The sequence below is a fragment of the Bos grunniens genome, chromosome 18, assembly GCF_055505025.1.
Source record: "Bos grunniens cultivar Pamir isolate PY7600 chromosome 18, Bosgru_T2T1.0, whole genome shotgun sequence".
NCBI lineage: Eukaryota > Metazoa > Chordata > Mammalia > Artiodactyla > Bovidae > Bos > Bos grunniens.
The window spans coordinates 12,605,409-12,619,040 of NC_141182.1; the positions used below are offsets into that span (position 1 = coordinate 12,605,409).

The window sequence follows — 13,632 nt, forward strand, 5'->3', positions numbered from 1 at the left end:
CAGGTCTCCAAGCCCAGCACCTGCATCGGAGCTGGGAAGTGGGGGCTGGTGCTCATGGAAGGCCCTGCCTCTAGAGCCCAAGGTGGCTGCTTTCTCCCTGCTGGTCAGGTCTGGGCCTGGGCAGCACCTACTTCTGGAGGGAGGCCTTCCCTGACCCCCTAAGTCTAAAAACAGAGCCTCCTCAAACGGATCGCCCTACGTCTCCTTATCTGGATTTGTTATGGTTATTCTTCTCTGCAGTGCTTGCCACTACTGAAAATACACTGCTCATCTCTTTACTTGTTTACTTTACTTGTTTGCCTGCTTCCTGTCTCTTGCAGTTGACTGTCACCTACATGAGGGCAGGTGACATTTCTGTATCAGCAGGGCGACTCCATGCACAGAGCAGGAGCTTAATGAACATCCAGAGTGTGTGCGTCTGTGTGCTTGAGGGTGTGTGATCTCCCAACACGGAGCCTGGTGTGCAGCACACACAGGTGCGACCGGCATCGTTTCTACATTGATTTGCTAACCAGGCATTTGCTCATCCAACGCTCACAACAGCTCTTTAAAGTAAGCAGCAGAAATCCCGGTTTGCAGTTGGGACACTTGAAGCTCAGAGAGGTTATGTGAATGGTCAGTGGCCCACAGCCATGTAGTCGTGTCTGAGGCCCAGGGATTCCTGACGCCAGTGGACCCTCCCCAGCTGCTTTCACTGGGGTAACTGGACCCTACTCCCTGCCTGCCCTGGGTGCTTCTGAGTCTGGGACACCAGGGTGCCACACGGGCACTACCTGTGCTTCTGCCATGTCGCCCGGCAGGGTTCCCACCGTGGAGACGGGTCTCAGGGGTCATGGGGTGCCCATCAGCTAGCCTCTCGCTGTGGTAATGATGTCCTTCACTCGGCCTGTTTGCTGGTGGTCTGTGATGGGTGGTCAGGCTGCACGGCCCTGGCGTCCATGGGTAAGGGAATGCGGGAGAGGAGCTGCTGTGGAGCCCACGTAGGTCAGATTTCATCTCTGCAGCAACACCCTTGCCCATTTCTCACACACACAACACACACACACACACACACGCACCTGCCCATTCACACACATACACACACACACACTCACTCCTGCCCATTCACACACACACACCCCTACCTGTTTCACACATACACACACCTGCCCATTTCACACTCACCTGTCCATTTCACATACATACACACCTTCCCATTTCACACATACACACACACCCCTGCCCATTTCACACACATACACACCTGCTTGTTTCTCCCACACACACACCTGCCCTTTCACACACACACATACCTGCCCATTCACACACACACACACCTGCTCATTGTACACTCACCTGCCCATTTCACACACATACACACCTGCCCGTTTCTCACACACACGCACACACACACTCCCCCGCCAGGTCACTGAGGTGGGAACCTTCTTGCGTCCACTGTGGTTGTTAGCTCTTGGCATTGGCGGCTGGACCAGCAGCCACAGGCCAAGAGAAAGATCCCAGGGCCGAGGATGCTGGCACCCTCCAGCCCCCAGGAGGACGGGCTGCAGCCCTGGCCAGGATCTCCTTGACTTGGACAGATGACCTTCCAATGGACAGTGACAGGTCCTGAAGCCAGGAGGAACCACTCTTGTGTTCTGTGTCCAATGGGATAATTCAGTGCTGATTAGAATGTTGTGGACAGAATGATTGCTGAGCAGGGATGGAACATGTCAGTGCCCAGGGGGAGACCAGAGAGAGGAACCCCGAGGCTGGAGCGGCTGGGGCCTTAGTGGTCACTCCAGGTTTCACAGTGTGAGGAACTTCTGGGCTATTTTCCAAAGGTGGCCCCATTTTACACTCCCAAGAGGTTCTCTTTGGTGATGATTTCCCTCATCTGTTTATTCCTGGCTTATAAGTTGTTGGCAGTGCTCATCTGCTGTGAAAAAAAAGGGGAAGTGTCAGCCACTCAGTTGCATCTGACTCTTTGTGACCTCATGGACTGTAGCCTGCTAGACTCCTCTATCCATGTAATTCTCCAGGCAAGAATACCAGAGTGGGTTGCCATTTCCTACTCCAGGGGATCTTCCCAATTGGACCCATGTCTCCTGCATTGCAACTGGATTCTTCACTATCTGCGCCACCAGGGAAGCCCTACTTTCAGTTTTTTTTCCCCTGAAGATAAATAATGTTACCTAGGGTTTCCTAGGTGGTGCAGTGATAAAGAATCCATCTATCAATGCAAGAGATGTAAGAGGCTTGGGTTTGATCCTTGGGTTGTGAAGATTCCTTGGAGAAGGAAATAGCAATCCACTCTAGTATTCTCGCCTGGGAAATCCCATGCACAGAGGAGCTGGGTGAGCTACAGTCCATGGGGTCGCAAAGAGTTGGACACATTTGAGCACACCCCACATTCCCTAGCACTGCCTAGCACTGGAAAGTGGCATGAACATGGGCCACAGTCGACTGTACCATCTGGGATGCTCCTGGACTCCAGAAGTGGCTACATACTCGGAGATGGTTGGGACATCTTGGGGGAGGGACATTGCAAAGGACAGAGGTTCTATGAAGAAATGGGGGTGGGGTGTGAAGGCCCACTCTGGAGGTCGGCTCACAGGGCTCATGGGGGTTTGTGTAGGCTGCAAGGCCCCAACTCCAGCAGAGGCTCAGCAGTCAGCTGGCATCACCACTGTGGGAGTGAGGTACACTCCATTTAACAGTGAGAAGGGGTCCCTCTCCCCCTCATCTCTGCCTCTGGAGTCCTACCTCCTGGCCCTTGGGAGCCTGGAAGGGAGGTTGTTCCAGGCCACATGGGATGTTGCCACTAACCATATCAACATCTCTAAAATTAATAACATAAACTCCATAGAGAAGGGGCCTGAGCCGGAAATCGAGGGCTGCTGGCTGCTTCCTGGGTCCTACGCTGCAGTAGGGGGCAGGACACCCGGAGACAGGGGGGAACCCTGGGTGGACACCATCCTGTTGGAACATAAGACCTTAAGGACTTGGCCGTGACTGGAGCCAGATCCATCCAGGCGGACCAGGAGAGGAGGTGCAGAGTTCTCATTTAGACACACACACTGTCATATGCTTATGACTTACATAGAAAATAGGCTCTTTCTGCTTGGAGAAGGAAATGGCAACCCACTCCAGTATTCTTGCCTGGGAAACCCATGGACAGAGGAGCAAGGTGGGCTACAGTCCATGGGGTCGCAGAGAGTCAGACACAACCGAGGACTGAACAGCAGCTCCCCAGCGCACCTCTCCCGTGGGTGTGGCCTAAAAGGGTCCAGCGCTTTTACTGAAGGGACGGTCTACGATTCAGGTTTTGCAGAAGTCAGAATTCTCGCACTCCACAGCCTTCGGAAGGTCATCCAGTTCAGACCAGCCCCTCCCTCTCACCAAATGGATGGTTCCACCCACCTTAAGGTCAGGAAAGGTCCTCTGGGTGAGCCCTGAAAGCTCTTTCTCTAAGCTTCCTTACCAGCAAATTGGGCAGAACAATGGGTCCATCTCAGAAGGCTGTTGGGAGGACTGAATAAGATAGCCGTGTAATGTTCTTAGTGCTGTGCCCGGCGCACTGCGAACGTCCCAGAAAGGACTGTATTGCTATCATCAGCATCGTCACCAGCACAAAGTATCTCTTTGTGTCCATGCCTCGCCTTCTGCATCGATCCAGCCAGCAGCTGGCTCTTGAGTGAAAGCTCCCTTCCCGGCTCGCTTATGGTTGCGACACAGCGGGCAGAGCACTTAAGACCTGCAGGCACCAGCTCTTACCTTCTCCAGGGCTGAGGCCGGAACACACGCGACAGCCCAGGTGGCGTAGCAGGCGTCTACGATGCCCGCCCTCTAGTGGAGGGACATGGCTCCTGAACTCAGGTGTGCATGGAGGCAGGTGCCCAGGAATACGGCAAAACCAGGTTAATTTTCACGTCCTCTGAATCCAGTTCTCCTGAAACACAGACCGCAAAAGAGGCGATCAGAGTCACAGGCAATGCAGACAGAAAGGTATATAGAGGCATTTACACATGTGATGCCTCTCTCGGGCTCTGGGTTTTAAATCTGTACTCAGAGCCAGAGAGCAGGATAAAGGGAGGGGCTGTGAAAGGGGAGGGGGCTTCCTTTTGAGCCAATAAGACATGTTCTAAAATCAACTGTGCTGATGATTGCTCAACTCTGTGAAGACACCAAACACCACTGAAATTCACACCTGAAGTGGGCGAACTGGTGTGTTAGGCAAATTATATCCCTATAAAGTGATTTTTTAAGTTGACTTTTTAAAAAGGTTTTATTGTTTTTAGATATTTCCCCCGAAATTCATTTACTATGAAAACAGAAAACACACATAAAAATGCATTTTTCTCAAAGTATTTATTTGCATTCTTTGAGTTCCAGATGTGTTTGCCGTCAGAGGAGAGGTCTTGCTGAGGTGGCCAGTGAGATCCCCGTGCGTGCCAGTTGCTGTGGAGATGGGACATGTCCAAGCCCGGACGTGAACTTAAGTCTCTTGTCCAGTTGTGGAGACTAGACCTTAGGAGCAACTGGACAACAAGAGAGAAGATGGCTCAAAATCAGGGGCTATGCTATTTGCTGAGTGAGTTGAAATAAGGATATTATTGAAGGTTCAAGTAATCCAGGAGGGCTTCATGAAGGAGAGACTTGAGTTAGAAGGTGACAGATTTAATAGAAAGAGCAAGTAAAATATCATACGAGCAAGTAAACTCAACTAACACAGAGTTAGGACAGCCCTCTGCTCTTCCTCCTGGTGCCCTCCTGAGGACTGGCACTCTGCTCTCCACACACCATGGACACACTCCAGAAGACGAGCGCGTCACCCAGGAGGAGAGGTCTCACCGACTCCCCCTCCGGTCTCCAGCTGTTGCTTCCACTGGCCGACCCCAGCCAGAAGCCAGAGGGCGGGGGTCCCTGACACAGACCACGAGACCGGTGCCCAGGGTAAGAGGGAGGAAAAGACAGAAAGGAGGGGAGGGCTGCGTGGAGGCGTCCAGCACCTCAACGCGGGCTGCAGGGGGTTAGGCAAGACCCAGCAGCATCACCCAGGAGGGGGTTTTCCCCGGCAGGCTGACGGAGGAGGTGATGGGGCCCTGAGTCGCCCCAGCTGTCAGTAGCGAGGGGGCGATGGTCACACTTTTATCATTAGAAGGTGATGGGCTCTGAGTCAGGGTCTCTTCATTCATTTACTGTAGATCCTCTCTACCCCACGTGGTTGGCAGACACCACCTCGGAGCTGGTTGGAAACCCAGGATCTCGGCCCCACCCACACACTGCACCAGCACCTGCATGCCAGCCACACACCCAGTGACCCAGTGACTTGGGTGCAGGCTGCTCTCAGAGAGACTCAGCTACCCCAGGGAGGCTGGGCCGGGGAGGGGGTGGGTAGGAGCAAGCCTGGGGGAGCTCCCTCTGCTGCAGGTGTCAGGTGTCGGGAGTAGGAAACCATGGCTGTTGGCCTGTCTGGACCCCAGGGTGGACCCTGCTGGTCCACCACCTCACTCTTCCTGCAGACGCCAGGGCCGGCCCCATGTTTCTCTCCACACAACCTACCTGCATCCACTTCCTGTCCATCAGCACTGATGAGCGAGATGAAATTTAGTTGCCGACTATCTATATATCATATCGCCCGTTCACAACTCTTGGCAGATGCATAAAATCCATTGATTATCAGAAAACAAACATCACGTCTGGCGTGCACATTCTTTATCCCTGTAGACCCACCCAGCCCACGGCCAGCAAGCGAGAAGCTCCGAGTCCAGCGAGGAGGCGGGGAGATGCCGTGGTGTACAGTGCTGGGGAGAAGGGGATGACAAAGGATGAAATGGTTGGGTGGCATCGCTGACACGATGGACGTGAGTCTGAGTGAGCTCCAGGAGTTGGTGATGGACAGGAAGCCCTGGCGTGCTGCAGTCTGTGGGGTTGCAAAGATTCAGACACGACTGAGCAACTGAACTAAACTGAACAGTGCGGGGGGCAGTGCTGCAGCTGTATCATATAATGTGCTTCATGTTAATAAAACACGGGGTGGGGCGGCCAGTCTCGGAAGTGTTTCACCCATGACAAGTGTGTATAATCCATGAAGCACTGGGATCTGCATGCTCTAGAGTGTGCACCATCCAGCTCTGTGTGTATCGTATCATCAGCACAAAAAACGCTCCGCACTTGGACGCTTTCCAATCCATCACCATGTGTGGGGGCTGGGGGCTGCTCCCGGGCTGTTGCTGATGCTGCAGAGGTGGGAGAGGTGGCTTTGATGATTCCAACCACGACACTTCCAGCAGGTCCAGGAGAACCTGGTCACAGGGTCAGGGTCCAGCTGCCACCTCTCCAAGACTTCAGGCTGCAGCGGCGGCTTGTCCCCCCGCCGCCTCCAGCAAGCCTCTCCTCGATCCCTGCTCTTGAATTGGCTGTCTGCTTTCTCCACAGGGGTCCTCTGGAGACCACGAAGCCTCTTTTTCCCCTGACATGATTTCTAACAAATGGAAGAAGAGCACAGGATTCTCAAGACACCTGTGCCTGAGATTCTACAAATGTGAACGTTCACCTTACTTGCTGTGACCTTGCTCTGTCACACACACACACACAGAGGAAGCTGTGGATAGGACTTGCCTTTCCACCAAATACTATCGCGTACGTCTCCTAAAAGCGAGGGATCCTCTTCTATAACCACAGGACAATGATCAAAATTAGGGAACTAAAATTGACGCAACTCTCAGCCAATCTACAGATCTTATTCAGACTCTCTAGATGTTACAAGAATGCTTCTGCTTTGCTGAAAGTGACGGAGCTACAGGCTGCAGAAGACATGTGCCATCTCCAGCCGGCTCCAGCCCTCCTCTGCCTCTCTGTCCCCACTACCCCTGCCTGCATCATTTTTCATTTTCGCTTGCTTCTAATGATGTCTTACGTCAGAACCAGTAGTCATGCTGACGACAGGAACGGTTTTGCACGGGCTTCTCTTTCTGTAATAAATCTCTGCATTCAAACAACACTGCAATGAGTAGCCAGCAGGCCACAAGTTTCAGAGCCATGAATTATCACTGAGGGCTGCTTCGGTTTAGTGACAACTTATGAAACTAATTGTGTGTGTGTGTTTTGTGGGAAGCATGTGTACACATGTGTGTGAACAGAGAATAATACGGAGGCAGTTGAGTTAGGGTGTTTGGGTGGCAGTCTTGAATTTATACAGGCCTCCTGGTTGACTCTGGGCAAGTCAATTAAGTCCTCTGGAGCCTCACCCATCACCTGTCGACTTTGAGCAAGACTGCCTTGTTATTTAAAGGGGTGCGTTTTAACATTCTGAGTCCACTGATATACTGAGTGTGCCACGTGTCTGAGAGCCTGTGCACGTGTGTGTCTGTGCGCATGTGTACGCGTGTGCTAGGGAGGGGTGTACGGACCTAGTTCCACCTCTCTGCCTTCCCCTGGCCTGGGCTCTGTCCTCATGCTGGCTCCCGGTGGAGGCAGGAGGGTTGTCAGTGGTGACTTGGACAGCCAGCTTCCCTGCTGGATCCTGGGGGCAGCAGCACCCCCTCTACCTGCAGTCAGTCCTCCCCCTGACTGGACCACTCTGGTAGGAGCCCGCCCCAACCCTAGCAACAGTTGCCAGGGGACTGCCAGGAGCTGATTGCCAGAAGCTTGGGTCTCAAATCACTCACTGGCTGGGGGAGGGGCTTGCTGTGCCCACCTACCTAATCCTGAGCCTCCCTGAGATGCAGTATGTGCTGGTCACCTGGGAGGAGAAAAATGCTGAAAATATTCAAGACTTCTTCAGGAGCCAGGAAGGTAGTGTGGATGCTGGACAAGCAGTGGTGTCCACCACAAGTCCTGTTTTACAGACGGACAAAGTGAGGCTTGGGAGGATTAAATTGCCCAAAGCTGCAGGCACTTAAAATTCAGTATATTTTGGCTTCAAAGCCCGTGAATTTTCCATTATACCTTGGGATCAAGGTATAATTCAGGTTGAGGTCAGTTGTGCCAAGCAATTTAGTGAATAATTGGTAAATTATTCAGCCAGCCTAGAGATACCTATTTTAAAGGTTGTTTATAGCAAGGATGGGCTTCCCTTGTAGCTCAGTTGGTAAAGAATCTGTCTGCAATGCAGGAGACCCGGGTTTGATCCCTGGGTCGGGAAGATCCCCTGGAGTTCTTGCCTGGAGAATCCCATGGACAGAGGAGCCTGGCAGGCCACAGTCCATGGGGTTGCAAGAGTCAGACACGACTTAGCGACTAAACCACCACCATTATAGCAAGGATGGCCATGGCAGCACTACTCATAACAGCCAAGAGGTGGAAGCAACCCAAGTGTCCATCAGTGTCCGACTGCACAAACAAAATGTGACCCGTCCACACAGCACAATATTATTCAGCCTTAAAGAGGAATCATGTCCTACTGACATGTACGGTGTGGATAAACCTTGAAGACAGTAAGTGAAGTCCAACATGCCAAGACATGTTTGACTACAAAATGACAAGTCCTGTAGGCGTCCAGGTCTATGAAGTACAAGTGGAGTCCAATTCATAGAGACAGAAAGCAGGATGGTGGGGGCCAGGGACTGAGGGACGGGGTGGGTCGGTGTTCAGTTAGGAAGATGAAACAGCTCTAGAGAAGTTCTGGGTGGTGACAACAATGTGAATGTACTTAATGCCACAGAACTGTACACTTAAAATGGTTAAACCAGTAAGTTTTATGTCAGGTCTATTTTACCACAATATTAGGAAAATAAACCATTTTTTAAAAACTTGCATTTTAGGGAAGTCAGCATTTTAATCCCTTGTATGGAGCAGCTTTGCAGCAGTGCTTACTTCTGTCATTACTCTGGTCTCTCTGAAGCCTTCCTAAACTCATTAGTCACCCCAGCGTGGCTGTCTCCCATTCTCTTGAGTGTCACCCAGAAGACTGAGCAGCAATACAGGGACACACTTGTAAACACTCCTCCTAACAGCATCCGCTGGCCTGACCCTAGAAATGAGTGACTTTCCGTTATGAGTTGAATCATGTCTACGCTTTGAGTGAAGCCTGGCCTATGTGCCCTGTGCCATCGCCTGGCATCAGCACAGCCCCTGTGGTACATGGAGCCAAGGACCCCTCTACCCAGCGTGGTCTTGCATCTTTCCCCAGCCAGAAAGCACGCGTGGGCAGGATGCATGGGGCCAGGGCAAAGGTGGGTTTTGTCAGCTCCACGAGTCACCATGAAGTGGGCTGTACTCTGTAAACATGTGTTTGGCAAGTGGTCCCCGCTGTGGGCGGCAGAAATCCAGATGGAGGAAGTCTGCTGAGCACAATGTCGGATTTTACATCTCCTGACCCCACAAGCACGTGGGGCCATGGAGAAGTAGGCTGTTGGTCCACCGAACCTTAGCACACCAATGTGTTTCTGGGGCCTTGTTCAGATCTAGAAGACAAAGGCACAGGGTCCACAACCCTTGCCGGGCCTGGGCGTGGTTAGAGCTGGGAGAAGCCTTAGCATCATCACCCAGGTGGGCTCTCGGCTTCACAGACAAGAAGCCCAGGAAGGTGGGCAACACTGCCCAAGGTTGGAGCCTGAATCTTGGGCTCTGTGAGCTCAGTGCAGTGTCCTCTGGCCTCCTCACACTGGACAAGGCTTTGACAAGTAGCCTCTGCCGTGCACCACTGTGCCCTTATACCCTAAGGCTGGTGCCCTGCCTCTCTGACTTCTGGTTCCCTGTGACACACAGGAGGCTCACCCGACACAGTGCTCGGTCTATAAGGGACTGACGGTGGTGAGTCACGGTGCAGGAGAGGCCAACAGAGCATGGCCTGGGTGTACATGGGGTGTCAGAGGGAGGGTGGGAGAGACTGCCAGCAGAAGAGGGCTGCTTCCCCATCCTTGTTGGTCCTGGAACCCCACTCTTGCTCTGTAAATACCCGCCCCGCCCCCCCCCCCCCAATACACACCTTCTTCAGTTACCTCTGGGAGAGGCTGCTTTCCTGGTGGGGCTGTGATGGACACGGGTCGATCATCAGACCACAGGAATGCTGACATCAAGATTCAAGCTGAGGACAACATGTAGTCTGTACAGCTTGGGAATCCTCTGGAAATCTCACACCAAAGGCACGAAGCATCCGGGAAAAGTGACCGGAGGCCTGGGTACTCCTGCCGGTGTGGATGTCTGCAGACAGCAGAGCTCATTTGATGGGCTCCCCTCAGATAGAAGGGCGTCTGAGGTCTCAGGGCTGCTCTGAGAGTCCAACTGGAGTCCAGACTATTGTGTCACTAACACCCTCCCTTCTCACCCATCCCTCCCTCCCTCCTTCCTTCCCTCCCTCCCCCACTTCCTTTCTTCAGGAAGCACAGAGCCCAAGAAGACAGACGTAAACCCCATTCCAGAGCTTTTAACCCAGTCCAGCAGTTATACAGTGTGGTCTTAGACCCTGACATCTTTCCGGGTGGTCAAGATGGTCTGGAATGTTACAGGATCGCGCATGGGTAGAAGACCCGTTCCACTTTCAGGACCGATCAATGCAATTGAATACAATAGGTACAAAAAGTTCACTGATTTGGTTTTAGATTCCACATTGCAGCTAACCTTTAAGGAACTCCCTCTCGCCGAGTTTTGGTATAGTATTAAAGAATAAAACCCACAATTATCCAAAAAGAGTATTAAGTTACCTCTGAATTTCCAAATGCCTAATTGTGTGTGGCCAGGCTTTTTTTCACAGGCACCAGATTGAAGGCAGAGGCAGATAAGAGAACCCAGCTGTTTCCTATTAAGCCAGACCTCAAACAGGTTTGCAAAAATGTAAAACAATGAATCTTCTCACTACTATTTTGCAAAACATGATTTTTTTTCTAAAACACATTATTTGTGTTAACATGCAATGGGTTGTTCTCATTTATAAGACTTAATGGATAAAATATTTTTAAATGTTATCAATTTACATCAAATTCTATAAATACCAGTAGATGTGAGCCACAAAACCAAGGCTCTTTGGGATTTTCAACAAGTTTTAAGAATGTAAAGCAGTCCTGAGATTTAAAAGTTTGGGAGCCCTCTGTTCTAGGAACAATATTGTCAACACTAATCTCTGTTGATGACTGAGGAAGGGCCAGATGGTGCTCAACACCCTTGCTTTCAACAAATCCCCATGGAGCTGATACCACTACTGAATTATGTGCCAGAGATTGAGGGTCTGGCCATACGGAGTCAAAGCATATATCAAAGCTCTGGTTTTTCCAGTGGTCATGTATGGATGTGAGAGTTGCATCATAAAGAAGGCTGAGCATGGAAGGATTGATGCTTTTGAACTGTGGTGCTGGAGAAGACTCTTGAGAGTCCCTTGGACAGCAAGATCAAACCAGTCAATCCTAAAGGAAATGAACCCTGAATAGCCATTGGAAGGACTGATGCTGAAGCTGAAGCTCCAATACTTAGGCCACCTGATGCGAAGAGCTGACTCATTGGAAAGGACCCTGATGCTGAGAAAGATTGAGGGCAGGGCGGTGGCGGGAGAGGCGGGGGGAACAGAGGATGAGATGGTTGGATGGCGTCACTGACTCAACGGACAGGAGTTTGAGCAAATTCTGGGACAGAGTGAAGGACAGGGAATCCTGGAGTGTGGCAGGAAACGGGGTTGCAAAGAATCAGACACGACTTAGCAACTCAACAACATACAGTGTCAGAGTACCCTGGAGGTTAGGGTTTGTTTCCACCAGCTGGAGAGCTGTGCAACCCTGGGCACCTTTGTTTCCTTCTCTGAGCCTCATCTGGAAATGGGACAGGAGTGTGGTAGGGACTGAGTGGTGGCAGAGATGAGGAGGGTGGGTGTGCACAGCTGGGTGTGAGTGCTGGCACTGTGCTCTGCGTCTCAGGGCCAAGCCCTCACCTCACGTCCTCGTGCAGCCGTCCCTTCAGGTCGCTTGGAGGGTGAGACTGCGCTGTCCATCAGAGCCCAGAAGCCGCAAGTCTCCTCAGTGCTTTTCTGTTGCTAAGGGGAGACTTGCAAAGGTCCTTTTCTGAAGGTTAAGGGTGCCCGATGGGCAGCAGGGAGGCTCACACCCAGAGGAGGACAGCACACATCTGGGGAAGGACGCCACTAATCTCCGTAAAAAAGCCTTCCCGGCCTCGGGCCAGTGGGCTGTTTAGAAACCCACAGGAGGCAAGGGGACCAGCCCTTCCTGGATCCTTGAGAAACAGGTATTTCATGCCGGGCTGGCACACGGGGCGGCCAACACCCCCTGTGCTTGTCTGCCTGGCTGCTGGGTAATTTTACACATTGGCTTTTACTGGCAAAGGAGGCGGGCGGATGTGGGCAGTGGAATATTCCGCTAGGTCAGGGGTTCAGGTCTGGCCTGGCTGGTGGAGACTTCTGGGGTGATCTGCTCTCTGAGAAGCTGTCTGTCTGTTCTGGGGACCGGGGTTGATGCCCACAGCCAGCAAGTAGCTATGAGCGCCTACCAGGCTCTAGGCTCTGTGCTGAGGGCTGAAGCCACAGTCGGGGGCAAGGCTGATAGAGCTCACGTCCCCTGGAAGGTCATGTTCCCAGGTTCTGGGGATCAGGATGGGAGCTTATTCTGCCTGCCTCACGAGGGGCAGGGCTGCGTCTCCGGGCCGCCCCCATCAAGGTGTGGATGTGGGGCTGATGATTCAGTCGGTGGCTGAGCTCACCCTGCTGCCCCACATGCAGCCACAGAGTGGGTCTCCCCTCTTCCAGGGCCACATGGGGTTTCCCACCAGTGTCTGCCTTCTGTTTTCCAGCGCAGAGTCCTCGACTCGATCGTGCACCCAGTGGCCCAGGGCCTTATTGACGGGCTGGGGGCGGGGGCAGTCTGCATTTCTAGCCTGTTCCTGGGGGACTCTACTGCTGCTGGTGTGAACCAGGCATGGGAGGGCACGGCTCGGGTTTCTCTCAGTGCTGACCTCCATGGCCTAGGATGTGAGTCAGCACACAGTAGGTGCTTAATAACTACCCAGAGAATGGATGGATTCCCCATGGTCCCTCCCCTGCCTCTCTCTCACCCTCAGACCCTCTGCAAGCTCCAGGCACCTCGTGGAGGGACAGAGCTCGGAAGGCACCAGCTGGCGTGACGAGTAACAGCCCGGACAGGCAGACACCGGCCCCTTCCCTCCATAATGCTCCTCCTCTATCATCTGTATTCGGTTTCCCTTGCTACGAGTAACCTGGCACCAACCCCACCATACCTCCAGAATGAGGGCTGGTCGAGCTGCAGCGGCCTCTGCCCCCTCCCCAGCACACGCACGTACTCGCCAGCTACTGTTATGTCCCCCCGAGCTTAGCTCCCCTCCTGCCCAGAACCAAGGGCCAGCCCACAACTCAGTGTGGGTTCTGTTTATTATTCTAAAGAGGTCATTTTCAAGGGGCTGAAATACTTGTTAAAATTAAGGCAAAGAATGTAAACCACAGCCAGGCCCGCTCACCTTGTGCTTCAAAGGCCTCTTGTTTCTCCAGGCACCGTTTCCTGTAAGCTGCCTGTAGGCCTCCAGCAGCTCCGATGAAAAGGAAGGCCGGCTGCCCAGCGGACGGGCAGAGCAGGCCAGGGGGTGCGGCCAGTCTCCAGGCCTGCATAGCTGTCCCAGGGCTGGAGGCACCTGCTGGGCCTGGTTGGACGATGGCTTGGAAGGTTGGAGACAACCAGTCAAATGGACCTGACAAGTGAT

The 13,632-nt window shown here is 52.7% G+C and overlaps 1 long non-coding RNA gene across 1 annotated transcript in view; it reads right to left on the minus strand.

Annotated features, from left to right (window-relative positions):
- Window positions 1–272: 272 nt before the first annotated feature.
- LOC147353060 (uncharacterized) overlaps window positions 273–13,632 on the minus strand; it is a 28,790-nt gene continuing 15,430 nt past the window's right edge. Inside the window, exon 2 of the long non-coding RNA XR_015145340.1 lies at window positions 273–3,928. This is a non-coding gene — a long non-coding RNA (uncharacterized LOC147353060). The remainder of the gene's footprint in view (window positions 3,929–13,632) is intronic.